The 14,425-nt window shown below is 45.6% G+C and overlaps 1 long non-coding RNA gene across 2 annotated transcripts in view; it reads left to right on the top strand.

The window, feature by feature from the left end:
• LOC311446080 overlaps positions 1-14,425 on the top strand; it is a 42,548-nt gene that overhangs the window by 17,922 nt on the left and 10,201 nt on the right. The window lies entirely within an intron of this gene.

Raw genomic sequence — 14,425 nt, 5'->3', positions numbered from 1 at the left:
ATAGATGGTTTAAAGTAAAAAGTAGGGAAAAAAAAAAACACCACTTAGAAACCTTTCAAACTGCCAACTTTTGCTGAAAGGGGATTCTTTAGATGTAGTCAGCAATGAAACTTGATGGAAAATATTTCTTTAATGTTTTTGAACCTTTCAGAGATAGAGAAAAAATTACGTGCATATTTAGTTTCATATTTTTCTACTTACCCTATTTACCTGAATTAATAGGGTATTTTTTTTTTATATTTATCTGCTCAGAGGAAAGCTTAATTTTGTCTTGAAGCTTGGATAGACAGGCAAAGTGAAGTATTTCCTGACATTATCCATCACAAAATTATGATGGTCAGTATTGTGAAATACCATACCGTTTGCACTGCTTGTTCTAGGTGCAGGTTCACTGAAGCAGTGGGCTGTTTTCCATCTGTATTGAAGCTGGAGGGTCGGTTGGCTGAGCCTGGGATGACACTTGGGCACAGGGACAAGCTTTGGGCTTCTGATGTGGGATGGGAACAGGGGAGGGAATGTGTCCTGCTCAGTTGCCTTAATGCAGCTTTCTCCAAGTAGAAGTTGAAGGTTATACGTCATACCTTGAAAACAAGCAGCTTCCTCTGTCCTTTCTTGTCTGTGTAATGGGAACAACTTTTTAATTTTCTAAATTTGTTTGAGATCTGTGGATGAAAAGGCTTTGTAGCTACCGCTATTGGCTTTGCTTTCGGTGAGTATTTTAGACATTACTGAGTCAAAACCACCCAATTTCTTGTTCTTGGGTTCAGAAATTGCTGAGAACTCAATTTCTAGATTGAGATATGGAGTTCTACATCTAATTAATAATCTGAACTGAGATTATCTACTGTCTCAAGTAGGAGGCAAGAAGAATAATGAATAGCCTCAGACAAGACACGACAAAGTTTCCAGCAACATCCCGAAGCACCCTGAGAGTTAATCACAACCCTGCAGCACCGCTTGCTATCAAACCACCAGTTGTCATGCATTAACGAAGGCACTGCACCCACCGCAGGAGCAGCCAGCAAGGGAGAGCATCAGCATGCACGCTGCTTTCCTGGTGACCATATAACCAGTGCTGTACCCGGAGCTGTGCAGCTTGCTTTGTAATGCAGATTGCTCTAGCTGGAGGTTGAAAGTACAGCGAAAGCACTGCAATTGCAAGCTTATTTAATAATGCAAGCAGAGGGCAAATCCCAGGAGCTGTTAAAAATATCAGCACAGAAGCTGTTCTGTTGTCCGTTTTCCTTTGGGACTGTTGTCAGCTCCAGATTTTTTTTTATTTTTTTTTTTTCCTCCCTCTGGAGCTGTAGATCAGATTTCAGGCAGACAACAGCTCCCTTTTGAGGACAGCAGTGACCTGCTGAAGGAAGGTGGGCACCCCGAGAAACCAGCTGCAGCTCGGGCTGCCTGTGGTACCCAGGTGCTGCAGAGCCAGGGTGGCTGCTGCATTTCTAGCCAGGCAGGGGTGAGGAAAGGTCAAAAAGAATCTCGCCGTTCCCAGTGTCTGTCAGTAAGTAATCATGCAGATAAAAATCTCACCACTCCCTCAGCCCAACAAAAATTTCTTTCTCCATCTATATATCCATATAACATTACAATACGAGCCTCAGGGCATCTCTTGTCCTTATCTAAACAAAAGTCTTCTCTGAAAACCTTAGTCATGCAAGTTATGGCATGAAATCACCCTTTCAGCAGAAAAATGGTAATTTTGCATCTGGAGTCAAAGGAGGGCTGGCTTGGTGTACAAAGCTATTATTTTTCTCACATCCAATCACCCTTAGTAATTCGGGAGCAACTCACGTATCAGTCTACGAGGGTTTTCATTCAGTGCAGGTATAAAACCCACTGAAGCTGCACTTGGATTTTTCTTTGGGTCCTGCTGGCGCATCTTATGGAGGGTTAGCCACCTTCTCCTTGGAAGGCTCAAGAAAAATGGCAGACCCAGGAAATTAAATGGGAATGACCTGCAGATAAATGTAAGCCCATAAGACTGGGTGGTTGTTTTGTGATTAAACTGAGGGTAGCCTGGAGAAAAGCAGGAGGTTTGAATAGGGCAACATACTGTTGGTGCAGTTTTTGTGAAAGCAATTCCAGGTGTCATGATGGATAACGCATTAAAAGTGTGGGTTCCATGTAATTATCAATTGTCACCTTGTCTCTAGGTATGGTGCAGAGCAACGGGTGCATTTCCTGCCTTGTCTGGTACCTCTTCTGCTCCTTGACCCCTGTCATGTCTGGGCCAGCGTAGAGCATTCTCACAGACCAGGAAGTTGCTGCTTTTTTCTTCTCTGAACAAAGGCTATGGGTAAACTAGCTGCTTCACTTGTATTTGGCAAGGGGATCCTGGCTAATTACAATGAGGAGAAATGGGGTCATCTCCCATTTTTGTTATTACCTGCTTGCTGTGCTTGGGAGGACCCAGGCTGGCTTGCTGACACCTTGAGCCCTCCCCTGGTCTGGAAAGGGTAGAGGTGGGGGAGGAAGCTCTGTGTCCTTCCCCTGGGCACCATTTGTGAGGCCCCTGCACCCCCAGGGCCTCTCCTGGTGCTGTTGGTGTTGATGGCCTGGGTTTCGAGGTAGGGGAGGGGGTCTCCATTTGGGAAGGGTCTGCGTGTCTCTGGGTGGGCAGCTGTTGCTGCAGCTAGGTGAGTCCAGCTTTCTGCTGGAAGCAAGCTGGTGTGGGAGAATCTCACAAATTCCCCAAATGGGAAAAGCCTGAGTGTTCCTCCGTTCGCGTAGAGTTAACTTCTGCAGTTGACATTGAAAGCAATGCTAAAATGGTCCTTAAAAATAAGTACATGTAATGATCCATTTTTCTGTTTTCCTGCCTTAAAAATAATTTATTTGCCCTTCTTGGTTCAGGCACAGTGCAGATCTGAGCTGAGGCTTCCTTTGAATAAGGCAGCGCTCAGCTGGTGGCACCGCACACCCCAGGCAGTGTGAGCGGCAGTTCCAAGGCTCGCGTTCCCCTTCCCGACCCTATTGCAGCAAGCAGGCTGTGAGCCCTGTGCCTTGCAGTGGGGTAGTGGGACAGGCTGGCCGGGCTTGCTGTGGGGAGACAGGGGAAGGAAACCTGACTGGGGAGGAGAAGGAAAGCAGTGCGTGACCTGGGGGGCAAATGTGTGGCGTGCGAGGGCTTGGCTACTTTTTTCCTAGTCCCAGCTTCAGCAGTGAGCACGGCTCTGTGCAGGAGATCCTATAGCACAGGCTCCTGCTCTGCTCCAGACACATGGTAACTGGTAAGCCTTGATTTCTTAATTATAGTGTCTCAGTGCAAAACTTCCATATCATATTTAAAGCGATGCTGATTATTAAGAGCTGCACTCTTTCTTGACATTGCTGCTACCTTTCTTTTTGCTGTCTTAGGTGAAAAGCAAGCTTTAATAATTTCCCTCTGTTCTTCAGATTTTAAGCAGTATTATGTTATCTGTGCTTTAGCTTAAATGCTTATATTCCCTGTTGCTGCAGATCTTCTTGCTTTCCCCTTCCTTCTGCCCCCTCAGCCCTATTTAGACAATCCCCAAATGCATGGCTTTTGAAAGTGCTGTTAATACCTCTCACTCCACTGTTTATGATGCTGGGCAGTGGTGCATTCAGATTATCACAGCACGGGTAAAATAATACCCACTTCTTCGCTTACATCCTATTACCGCACCTCAGAGAGCCCTCTCACTTAGATTACTCAGGGGAAATTCAATGACATACAGCCTTTTGATTTGAAATATAAACTGTTGTGCAGAGATTTTAAAGATACCCTAATTTATTTGGAAACGACCAGGAGTGTGCTGGAACTCTTTTGATTGCCATGCTTTATTAGACCGTGATTTTTTCCATCTAGCTTCTATTCCCAAAACCTACGGAATGATCGTGATTTACTTTGGACATCTGTTAAATTCTGGGCTGCCTGGGGAACAAAGCAAGGGAGCTGCATTCCTGGTGGGAATATGGGAGAATAGTGGAACCGGCTGTGTTCTCCCACCAGCGGGGTAATACAAGAGTCACCCAGCTTTGTGGTTCCTCTAGCTTGTATGTTTTTTGCATGTAAATGTGTGCATATCTAGACATCTAATGATAAACTGCTATTATTAAATATATGAAGACCTCCTCAAGCCTTTCCCTGAAGAGCAAAGACTATCAGGTTGTTGCTTTGCTTTTCCCACCCAGAACAAATCAGGAGCACGGATGGGAGCAGTGACAGGGTGCTGGGACCTGTTTGGTTCCCCACCCGCTGCTGCTGAGATATTTCTGTTTTCAGCTGTCACTACCAGTGTATTCTCAGTTCTCCTCCCCTCCGCCCCCAGCTGCAACCAGCACTGAGAAGGCTGCCCAATTCTCTCCTAGCAGTTGAAGCAAACCCTGCTGCATTTCTGCTTCCTCCTGCAGGACAGATTTACTCACTGTGGTTACCCTGTGGTTGCCACACGTTAGTTACATTAAAGGCAACTGCGCCCTAATCTAATGAAACAGAAATTCACCAGACGTATAAAAACATTCTGTTGTTCTCCTCTATTCACGAACACTTCCTGTGCTCCCCCTCACTAATTTCGGGAATAAGGTCAGCCTGTTGGAAGGGAGCTTTCAAAGTCTGTCAGGTTAAAATATATCCACCCTGGTTGGATTGCAGCAGCTGCAGTAACCAGGAGCACAAGGGTGATATTCCTGTTTGAAGAGGAACGACAGGTATTTGTCTGAAGTAAGAGTTAGTATCTGGGGTTCCTAATTGTTTGAAGGCGTTGCGGAAGGCACACTGAGTCAATAAAGGCTTTACCTGAGTAAAGGTGACTGAAGTGCTTACAAAAAGGCGCTCCAAGGTGCTGATGCCTAATGCCATTAAACAGGGATGGGGATCTGCTGCTTGTCTGTTTGTACCTGAAGAACAAACTCTAACCTGAATAGAGGTTTTGGAAAAAGCTGTTCAAGACAACTTCCAAGTGCAGTAAAACATTAATCCTCACAAAGTGTCTAAGTAGCAGCAAATGTTTAGACACCTTTCAGGCACAAAGCAAGTGGTCTTGTGTAGCAGCAACAGGAGACTTGAAATAGGCTGTTCTGCTTTGGGGGTTATAAATTATTGTCATAATAGGAAGTTTAAGAGCACATAGGGCAGGAAGAGAATTCCCTTCAGGCTTGTAACGTTGCAAGTGGAAGGATTGTGAGTGCAGGAGCCTTCACATGGCTGCGGGAGCAGGAGCTGGGCGTGCTGACTCCCTTCCATTGCTCTAACTCCCCATAGCTACTTCACTCTCTTGAGTCATATCGTTTTATATCTGGACTTCAGCATAACGTTTAGTCAGAGATGACAGCAACAGAACTACTTCATGAGTCATCTCCTTAATCCTGCTCCAGACAGAGGGCTCTTCCTTTCTGTTAGTCAGTCTGTTAGCTCCAAGCTCCACTACATTGCTGTTAGGTGCATTTAGTTGTTTTTTCCCCAGTCCAAATTAGTGTTGTGTTTTTTTTTTTTTTTTCTTCTGTGATTTTGATTATTGTGGCAGAGGCATTATCAACCACTGTGAGGTCTTTCTGCCTCTGCAGGTTAGCCCTAGCTCATGCCCTACTCAAGCACATTGCTTCTAGTCCTAAAGGGAAAACTGTCCAGGAGGTTTCCCATGAAGAAGCTGATCTAATCCATTTGAGCTGGTAAAAGACTTCTGTGAACTTTGAAATGTGCTGGACTGTGTCTTACAAATAATGCATGGTCTGTTGCTTTTATACCAGGGCAATAACAATTTAAAGTCAGAACGTTATCTGGAGGTCTGTAGGACTGTGACCCAAGAGAAGCTGCTGGAGCTGTGTGAAATTTCTATAATGAAATCCCATACCCTGCGAGATACCCCAGGCTTTGCTGCCAGCCTGAAACCTGAGTGAGGGTTACAGAGGTCTATGAAAGTTTCAGGAGAACCACGGCCAGTTTTTTGTTTCAGCTGAGCTTTGCAGCGGCGCAATAGGTTCATTTAAATGCTGAATATGTGGAAATGAGCTCCTTTCCTTCCATGGGAATGTTAATTTAGTACACTTTGTTTAGCTGCGATAGCAACACAGTTTTTGGAAGTGTTTTGTGTGCATTACTCATCAATATCTGAGTGATGTTTCTATTGTGCTCATCTGCCAGTGGTCCTAAAAAGCAGCAGCAATTCATCTATTCCAGCTGGGACAAGAAAGACTGACAAACTGCAGTGCTGCATTAAAAAGTGACTAAAAATGGCATCAGAAGGCACGTGTATTGTAGTTTTGTGACTGCGGCAGTTAGGGACTGAACTCCTAGCATGCAGCAGCATTTGGGATTACCACCATGGGCTGTCCCCTTCCATCCCACAGGATGACTCAGTCGGAAGCCTGCTCTCCTGAAGCCTGCAGGGAGGACCAGCCTGCAGCAGTTGTACTGCCCGGTGTAGTGCTGGTCTCACGGACAGCCTGGGGCCAGGATGGTGATCCTCTGTGTAGCTGTTGAGTTGGTGCCTGCTGTACCGACTGCTCACAGGCTCAGCTGAGGAGTGAGGTTAACACCAGGAGGAAGGTGAGATCGTGACTGAGGTCCCCAGCTGGAACCTGGTGAGTCTGGGTTTGGCTTCTGCTGTCACCTCCTTGCCTGACCCTGTGCTCAAAGCTGTACCAGGGCTCTGGTTCCCATCTGCGGGATAGAAATATTTATCCATCTGCCTACCCTTTGTTTCTCTACCAAAATGTGTGAGGAGGGAGAGGTATTCCATTAAGGAAATATATGAGAAAGATAACTTCAGCTGAATAAAACTAGTTCGTGTACTTTCTGTATCCAGTAGTCTCTTCCAGAGACTGAAGCGGAGCTGCTAGGTGTAAACTCCTTCTCTGGACTGTTTTGGTCAAAGTTCATCTTTGTGAATCCTGCTTTTTCTACCTGTATTTACACAGAGCGCCCTGTCCACCAGGATTTTGGATATTATTGCATTTTTGCCATGTGTCTTCAAGGCAGTTGCCCTGGGGAGAGGCAGTGTTCTTCCCCACTGCGGTCTGGCCTGCCCAGGACTGCTCCACTGGTGCCTGTGCTGCTGATACTGCCAAGCACCTGCTCACAGCTAAGCTGGTACCTGTAACTTGTCAGAAGGAAACAACAAATTAGATATTTGTCAGAGGGAAATGAGGAATTAGATTCTTCAGAGCAATGATGCTCTGCATCTCTCCCAGCAAGGTTCGCCCTAGCTGTCTGCTCCATCGTGAGCTCCTCCAGCTTATGAGGAGGGGGATTGAGACTGGAAGGTTTTAAGGTCAGCACCATCTATTCAGAGGAAGAATAGAAGGCCTGACCTTTTTCAAATGGTAAGCTTTGTCAGTCTTCCCATTGGGATTTTTCCCCAGGTGACTGCTTAAATGCCACTTGTGGTAAACTAGGGGATGGGAACCATTATGAACTTCCTCTTTTTCTTCGTAAGGCAACACTGAGAGCTCCTAATGGGGTTAGATGTCTTTCTAAAGTTGGAAACATACCAGAGATGGGAATATAAAAGCATTTTTCTTATGTCTGTTTTGTAAAAATCATAGTTCTTGATGTCTGTCTTTAGCAATGCAAAAAATAAACAATTAAATAAATAAATCTGTATAGCTACAATTAACACTCCAGCAATAACTCAGTGGCATACACTCCTTGTGTTTATTGATTAGCGAACAAGCCCCCTGGGGTTTACATTGCTTCCAACACGTTCGGTTCCAGCTGAATACCTGCAGTGTGCATTGATCTAAGCGTGTGATTTCTCCTAAATATCAGCCGTCCTGTCCTATTGCGTTGCAGCTGTATGTGTTTTTGTTGCTGTGCAAAACCAAGTGGCTGAAAATGAAAAATCACCACGTGAAAAATGAAAGGGCACATGTTCCCATCTCTGCTGCTATCCATGAGCCCCGTCTGTCACACTGAGGTCACACCTGCATAATTCACTTCTCTTCAACAGAGCGACTTCTGATTTATATTTGCATGTGTGAGAAGAAACTCGAGTCCCTGAGGGGCTAGGGCAGCTCAGTGCTTCAAAGAATCGGGTCCCCAATGCAGAAAAGGACCAGATACCAAAGTTCAAAGTCAATGGATGCTTATTTCTTTACAGCTTTTGTTTTCTTTGTGAACACGCACTACAGATCATTGCACAGGCATTTCCAGTATAGGTGTGGCTGCAGTAATTACTGCTTATTCTTTTGAAAGAACCTGCACTTACAAAACAGAGAAGGATGTGAAAGCAGATGAACACACTGTCTAAAAGGACTCATTGACCAGCTGAAGTTCGAAGGTTAGGAGCAGCATGATGAGTTCCTTGGCAAGCCAAGGGCTTCAGCACGTGCTGTGTGTAGTGGGTTATAGGAAGGTGGAGGTGCCTGCTCAAAGCACCTGGCTGTGGCTCGGTGTGCTGCACAAGCTTGGTGTCCCTGCTGAAGGGACTGCACACAGTGGGGATGGAGGCAAAGGGGAAGGATGCAAAGAAGGAGGAAGGCTGCAGGAAGAGTGGTGCTAGAGCTGCAGGAGTAATGAGATGGCTTTGTTTCAGCTCGTCAGCCTCTAATCTGCTTTAAAGCTGCTGCTGAAGTACGCAGTAGTGTGTGGTGTGGAGGTTGGAGACACAGGTTTCCAAACCAGTGCCAGGTGCAGGCTAATTCTGTCGTGCTGTTCCTAGCTGTGCAATAGAAAAGCATGGGCTGCGTGTGGAAGAATGAGAAGAGGCTGATAGGCAAATTAGGGAGCATTAATGCAGCAGTAATGGGGAATGCTGTCCTGCAGCTGTGTTGTGTTGGCTGTAACCAAGCATGAAGATGCCCAGTGAACGGTGCTGTCTCTGCTTTCACCTGCCGGTGCCTCACCTCAAGCTTGCTAGATGGGGTTGTGCTGTGAGGGCTCTTAGGGCTCTTGCTGCTGCTCATTTCTTCAAGGCTTTCTTGTTTTTTTTTTTTTTTTTTTTTTTTTTTTTTTTTTTTTTTTTTTTTTTTCCCCAGCTTTGGGACTATGCTCCCAACTCAACTTTTCAACAACTTCAGAAACAACATCTCTCTCCTGTACTCTTGGAGGCATGCTCACACCATGACTGCTTCTGCAAAAACCTAAAGTGTATCTTCCTAACGTGCAATCTTCCTTTACCTTGTGCCGATATTTAATGAAACAGCAGCAATAACAAAGAAGGCTGTGGCAGGCCTGCAGATGATGTGAGGTTGTGTCACTGTTGGTAAAAGACAGGGCCAAGGTTTTGGTAGCAAGAGGCTCAGACGCAGAAAAGGAGGAGGGTTTCACCCTGAGCTTGGTCAGCCCTGCTTGCCCAGAGCACTCCCAGCTGCTGCTTTGGATTGCAGAGTAAGGAGCTGTCTCCGAGGTTCATTAGGCCTTCGCCTATTAAGGGCTTTAAAAACTAGGGTCAGGACCTTGAAACAGATCTGCAGCCTGTGAGGGAACAGAGCATGTGCGCTATCTGTGCAGCGAGGGGAGCGGTTTTGGTTCAGCTCCAAGTGGATCAGTGCCTGCAGCACGAAGCCACCTGGAATTAATTGAAAGCACTGGTGGCCACTCAGAGCCGAGAGGCAGAAGCAGGCAGAGACTGGGAACAAACTGCCCTTAGCCCCTGGTTGCGCTGGTGGAGGCGCGTGTGGGAGGTTTGCTCTGACGCTTCCCACGCTGTGTGCGCTTCGTGAACTTTATTTCCAGCGCTGTCAAGACAAAGTCTGTCGTTGTAATTACAGACGGGTTTTCTTCTCTTGGAAGAAGGCTGCACATTTATTTTCGCTCAGGCCATGCTGTCCCCAACGAGTTGCTGCTAGGAACCAAGACAGCTTCTGAAATGCAAATGCTCCTTTTCTCTCTCCTCTGTTTCCCCACGTCTTCCCACAGGCTGTGTGTATGGCACATACAGGCTCCGTTCCTCAGCCCCCTGGAGGTGGAGCCCACCAAAAAACAGTCATGGGCTTGGCAAGAAGGATTTCAGGGGGGATTCCCAATGTCATTACAAAGATGTCTGTATCCAAGTGTTCTTTGCTTCCTTGCTATTCTGTGGCTGATGAAGATAAATATACCTAGTAGAAAGAAAGCTGGTTCACAACTGATGGCTTTTGGTGGTCCTCTAAGGAAGGCTACGTGCCCAATGATATCTTAGCATGTGGAACAAAACTAGGATGCTCTGGGTACTAGTGCAGTCCAGACGAATTACCCAAGTGTTCTGTAGTTTATTTAAAGTACAACTAAGATTGATACATCCCAAGGCAGAGTTTTGTTGGCCTCAGAATCACAAGGAGTCGAGGGACCTCCTGCTCCTGGGGAGGCACGGCTGGAAACCAGACGGGACTACAGCTGCAGCTTTGAGGAGCTGCAGGTTGTGCTGGAGAAAGGACCGCTTGGTTAGCGGGTCAGAGTTGCTTGCATGCTGGTGAATTAGAAAGAGGTTAAGAATAAGGAATGATGTGTGCTCAGCTGTGGCTCCCATTGTGTTTGCCTGCCTTGGTGAGAGCGGGTGTTAGGGCAAAGCAGGGTTTGTCATGCAAGTGGCTGATGAAAGAGGGACGTTGGTTCCCCTAGCAGGCACAGGCAGTTTATTCTGTCCCAGCTCTCTAGTTCATCTCCTCTCCTGACTTCTACCAGGCCACGCAGTTCCTGCAGAGCCTCAGTTCACCTTTTCCCTGCACAGCTGGCCCTTTCCTCTTTGCCCCTTGCCTTTGGCTAAAGCTCCCCACGCCCCTGAGCTCTGCCCAGGCACAGGACACCTCTCAGCCCGGGCACAGCCGTTTCCCTGGAGCAGTGCTGGGGCTCCTGGCTCGGGAAGTGCAAGCTGTTCCCTGTGCAGTGTGATGATGGCTGGGTGAGAACTGGAACCGCAGCTCATACATACACAGACAGAGCTGCTGGACCAGTAATTCCTCTGTCTCCTTTTCTGCCTATAAGTCATAGCTCGAAATTGAATCTCAGAAAAAGGAAGGTCCAAGAAGTAGGAGAAGGATTTGGGATTTTTCTCCTGTTTTGAGTTGTTCCGCCTAGGTGCGTGGCTCTTTTCAGCACAGAGGAAGAAGGGGCTATGTTCTTCAAGGGGAAATTCCAGTTTGGGGTAATGCAAATGAAAACACTGTGTGTCCTTTTTCATTCAAATTACAAACAAAAAATTTGTGATACGAGTCATGAGCAAAGGCAGAACAGAGCCTAGAGTCTTTAATCTTTAAAATCTATTTTACATGATTAAAAGGATCCTGCCTAGAGAAAAGCAAGACTGGCTATTTATATCTCCATTCTTCTCCCCCCACCTTTTTTCCTCAGAAAGTACTGCAGAGTCTTTCACATCTGAAAGACCACGGCTGGCTGCCATTAATTTTAATGCTAAATCCTCATCAGCATTTCAAAACATTATGAAAATGTCTAAGAAACTGTCTTCTAGTAGCTTGAAAATATCGCAGGCAGCAACCTAAATAATACTGTAAGTGCCCTGGTAAGTACAAGAGCACATGCTGAAAAGGAAAAGAAAAATAAAAGGCTTTAGACCACCAAGCAAACATCAGTTCCACAAAGCAGGCATAAATGGATTGCAGGGTTTCATGGATGCTGAGAGTTTGAATTACTGACTGAGCTACAACTCACTTAGAGAAAACGTGGCTTTCTTTTTTTAGAGAATGCATCAAATATTGAATGCTACTGTTTGCTGTGCAATCTGCTGTGTGGACAAGTACATAAATAACCTTACATGTAGGGTCCTGTTTAGGCCAGTAAATGAAATTAAAGGAATGGAATATGTCAAAGAACCTAATATTAGTGCTCTATTATGCTGCATTGGCAAAGATGATAGATGCCAATTAAATTGAAATCAATGGTCATGGGTTAAACAAATGATGACTGACCAAAGCACTCCTTAGCAAAGCAGTAAACCTGTTCCCAAACTGCAATGCATATTTCTTATAGTCCTGCTTAAAATTAAGCCTGTGCTTAAGTCATTTCCTGTTTAGGGAAGGGCTGGAACGTGCACTTGGGGTTTAGTTTTTAATTGGGAGTATCCATGCTTACCTAGTTCTGTGTGGATAGGATTCATAGAGACAGCTTTGCGTATGCCAAATTTCGCTGGGGTTTCAGGACATGCTATTGCTGTATCATTCTCGTTTATATTTATAGTGCTCCAGTCAGCCTGGGGAACTATATAAGGATTTCAAAATCTCAAGCTATTTCTGCTCGCTTTGGTGATGCGTTCCCGAAGCTCTGCCCTTCAGTGGGATGGCAGGGGAGCAGCAGGGAGTGGTCCTGCTCCCTTGGTAGTAAGTGGGGTGCTGCCAGCCGGGGATGACTACCCGTACTGTTAGCTTTGCAGTAGGGATTCTTTTTTTTTTTTTTTTTGCCTTGACAGATATATATTTTTAATAATGCGAAGTCTTCCTGCTTTTCTAAGAATTCAAGTGTTTTTATTTTTACCCTTTTCTTTTTGAGAGAGGTCTGGAAACCTCTAGCCCTATTTAATTTTTTTTTTTTTTTTTTAAGAGTTTTAAAAGAAATTTTCCAAGGAGGGAGGGGAATGTTTACTGATTTTTCCCAGTTCTTGTAGGAAGTGGAACCAAGAACTCTCTCCAATCAAAAGCAGTCAAAAATCTGCTTTTTTTGGGAAATCCTAGATTTCTGGGGAAAAGGTGCAGAAGGCAAAAGCGATGGCAGAGATGGGAAACTTTCATCGCCCCTGTGCAGCTTTTTTTCTTTTTGATTAAATACCAGGTTTAAGTATCATCAACAATGTGAATTCTGAAGACTACATGAGAATGCACTTGAGGTTAGAAAGCTTGTCTTTTATTCAGGTATTAAAAAAAAAAAAAGCCACTAGACTGTTCTTGAAATAAATCACTGAGAGGGTTAGATGAAGGCTGGAGGTGCACACTACATTTTTCATTGCCAGCTTCTCGTAGCCAAGGTATGTTGTTAAGACTAACCTTGGAAAAGCACTTCTCTTCCTGCATAGCTCTCCATGGTGGCATCATTAATGTTGATGGCTATAATTGACCGCGAAGAGTGGACCTTTAGTCCCTACCTGATCTTTCGGAGTGTTTATATGCTGCTAGCCTGACCACACAGCAGACTAATGAGCATTACACTTGACAAATATTGTCATGCCTAAACAGCAGATAGTGCTTCTGCTAAGACAAGCAGCAAGCCTGGGGGCACGTCATGCTCAAATAGTGAAGTTAAGAACTAACATTAATTCTCTTCCATTCGCTGGGGCCTGATCCAGATCCCTAGTGCCAGCTAAGTCTTTCCACTGTGAGATTTGCATCTCTGTGAAGAAGCCCTTATACTCACAATGCAAGCAGTATTCAAAATAGCATAAAAGCACAATGCAATTGAATAGTATAATAATGAATTTGACCATAAGAGGTGTAAACTGCTTTTTGACTAGGATCAAAGCTCTTCCAGTAGCTGGATAAGGCATCAACGTGAAACGGAAAAGCTAGATTCTGATTACCTGGAGATTTAGATGCCCAGAGTCTTGTTACTGGCTTGATAGTACTCCAGATTTTGTGCTAGAGCAAAACATGATGAGCAATTTGGAAGAAATGTGAACCTGCAATGTTATTCCTCTTGTGTGCGTCTGCTGTAAGCAATCTGCATGCAGAGTTCTGGGGAAATTCCCCCTTGCCCTGCACCAAGCCTGGCAATAAACCCCAGGTAATCATAGCACCAGGGTGGCCGAGCTACCTTTGGGCTACACACATGCATTTTTCTTGAACAACAACAGAAGTTTTAATGACTTCTTAGTGCTCTCTTTCTAGGTGCTATAATTTGAGAGGGGTTCTTGTGAAATGAATAGGATTACTAATTATGCACTTGTCTGAGTCTCTCTTGGGTCTGTTTATCTGGTGTCTAGACCTCGCTGTGGATTTTGTCACAACTCCCTATGATTTACCCAACTGCTCAGTCTCTCTTTTTTTTCTCCTGACAAAATGCTTGATGTAAGGTAGGTGAAATACCCCTAATGTTATGGGGTAAGTTTAAGTAGCACTGCAGTACAGCAAAAAAATGTGGTGCTGAATCACCGTGCGGGGCTGGAGCATCCTTTCCAGCCAGCAGCGTGGCTCTGTGCTGCCTTGCTGTTTGTTGGGGACTTGTGCTGAAGCAATGAAATGTTGTAGGACAAGGTGCTGCTGACCGTTCCTGTCACCAGGTATTCATCTAGCTCACAGCAGGCAGACAGCCCCACTGAAATGGAGGGGAATGAGCGTGCCACCGGGCTGCCACCATGTCCTTTGGAAGATTGTCCTGTTGGCAGGAGGCACAGGCCTGAGCCGCAGCAAGTGTGAGGGCTGGCAGTGCTGCCCTGGGGTGGGCACTGTGTTCGTGGCATCCCCGCTTCCAGCACACTCCACGTGCTCAGCAGATCCTCTGGGGACCAGTCCTTTGCGTTAGGATCTGCTCGTTTTGTGTTCAGAATCTCCTAGACCAAAAACATCGAAGCGAGCAAGAACCCCTCTAATATTT

This window comes from Aythya ferina (assembly GCF_964211825.1).
Source record: "Aythya ferina genome assembly, chromosome: 17".
In the NCBI taxonomy this organism is placed as follows: Eukaryota; Metazoa; Chordata; class Aves; order Anseriformes; family Anatidae; genus Aythya; species Aythya ferina.
This window is presented reverse-complemented; position numbering and strand designations above follow the sequence as displayed.